This window comes from Babylonia areolata, chromosome 10 (assembly GCF_041734735.1).
Source record: "Babylonia areolata isolate BAREFJ2019XMU chromosome 10, ASM4173473v1, whole genome shotgun sequence".
NCBI classification, from domain to species: Eukaryota; Metazoa; Mollusca; class Gastropoda; order Neogastropoda; family Buccinidae; genus Babylonia; species Babylonia areolata.
Window position 1 is genome coordinate 22,416,421 of NC_134885.1, and position 2,500 is coordinate 22,418,920.

Sequence of the window (2,500 nt, forward strand, 5' to 3'; positions counted from 1 at the left end):
TTCTCGTTGGGGCCTGTAGAAGCCAGAATGTATATCGTGAAAGGAGGCTTTTGGATATTACAGCTTGATCACGCATTGTCTTACACAACTTAATTTGTCCATGAAGGTTTTTTATTTTAATCAATGTTCACATAATTTGCAAAGCACATACGTTCGCGAGCAGGAGCGCAGACACACACACACACACACACACACACACACACACACACACACACACACACACACACACACACACACACACACACACACACACACACACACACACTGTTTCTCTCACGGGAATCATTTACAACCAATTTCTGTCGCAAGGGCAGGGGCATCATACTGTGTTGGGGAAATATGATAATTTGATCACCCATTAGGTGCAAGTGACATTAAAAGGACAGCACAGTTGTTATTTCTCTCTTAACTCTCTCCATACGAACGGCGAAAGAGACGACGCTAACAGCGTTTCACCCCAATTACCATCATCAAAATATTTCAAGCGGTAGGCTCTTATACTGAAGACGTGAATGTTGACAAAGAATACCACAATTCTGACGACGGAAGCTAAAGGCTGGGTCATTCAGACACCCACTGGACATCCGTGGGGTCTGTGTAGAGGAGGAGAAGAGAGGACTGGCCGTACTGAGTGAGTTAAGCTGCTCAGGTAGGGAGGAGAACAGGTCTGTGGTTTTGCAAAGCTGGAAAGACTAGATAAATGGGCGTCATGAGAAATAGACATCAAGTTGGTGGACTGAACGCAGCTTTGCAAGGTGGCGGTTTATTGGACACAGGGGAGAGCAGAAAGTGGGAAAACAATAAGTAATGCTGTTTGATTGTGAAAGAATGGACAATAAGTAATGCTGTTTGATTGTGAAAGAATGGACAATAAGTAATGCTGTTTGATTGTGAAAGAATGGACAATAAGTAATGCTGTTTGATTGTGAAAGAATGGACAATAAGTAATGCTGTTTGATTGTGAAAGAATGGTTTTTTTTATCTGTTATTTTATTTATTTCATTTTTTAAAGTTAGTTTTTGTTTGTTTGTTTGTTTGTTTGTTGTTGTTGTTGTTTTCTTTGGTGGGGGTGGGGGTGGGGGGAGGGGTGGGGGCCTAGGGAGGGGGGAGTGGAGGGCGTGGCGAGGGCTATTTTGTTTTATGAATTGTTGCCTTTAACCCTTTCACCGCCAGTCAATTTAGAATACAAAACTCCCTTGTCGTATAAACACAGAAAAGACAGTGGCTAAGAATAGCTGGGGATTTCCCTTCCGATGTATAGAAAATGTGGCCTATCATATAAACGAACATTAAGAGCAGTAGGTTCATGGATAACAGACCAATGAATAGTCACCTTTCAGTGACATGGGTCCTCTACCACGCCTGTGCATAAATGCGAGCTTGGCGGTGAAAGGGTTAAATTGTTGCCTTTATCGAGTATGTATAGCTTCATGCCTTCCTTCTTACTAACAAACAGCTTGTTCCCCCATCTTCCAGGTGAGAGGATAAACCGAAGTGTCGTATGCACAATTGTCATGCACTTAGCGCATGCAAGAGAACCCACGGCAACAACAACACACACAAAAAGGTTGTTCCTGGTATAAGTTTATGGCGAAATCCACTTTGACAGCAAAACAAATATAACTGGTGACAGAAAAAGAGAACATAAAAGGTCGAGCTGTTCAGTGGTGACATGTTTCCTGGAGGTAGATATCTACGGACATGTTGTGTTTCATTCTAAAACGTATTTATGCTTTTCATTCGTACAGGTTGTCAGGTTGGTTGTTGATAAGTTGGGTAGGTAGGATTCCATGCAGTTTATGTATATCTGGGTTTCGTGTAGTTCGCTGTACTGTGTCCAACGACACAAGTCGCCATTTTTTTAGTTCTAGTAAAAGTCCTTTTAGGTGCGACCGAGCCTCAACAGATGTATGGTTAGTTGGTCTGACATATGTATGTCAGTTCGCTGACAAGACTGTTGGCTGTTGTTAGGTTTGTGCCCAAGGGTTTACGGTGAATTAATTCACTGCCAATGTCGCATTTCAGCACCAACTATACGGTAGAGCACCAATGTCACTGAAATGCGAACAGATTATCCATGAATCTACTGTTCTTAATTTTCGGTGGTAGGATAGGCAGTATTTTTTTTTTTACACATCACAGGAGAATCCCCAACTATTCTTAAACACCATCGTTTCTGTGTTCATAGCACAAGAGAAGTTTGCACTCCACACTGACTGCCAGTGAATACAGAATACAGAATACTTTATTATCTCAACAAAAGAAATTCATATGTGGTGTAAAACAGAAAAACAACACAAGAAAATCACAGTCAATCAACATGTATATTGATAAACCATATTAAGATGTGAACCTAGGCCAAACCATCATTACAATCAATAATCACAGTAGACAACAGCAACAGAAACCCTTAAAAAGTAATTTCGAGTAAATCATACATACACTATCACAGCAATACACACATGCGGTAATAATCACAGTTAAAGGATAGACATTACGG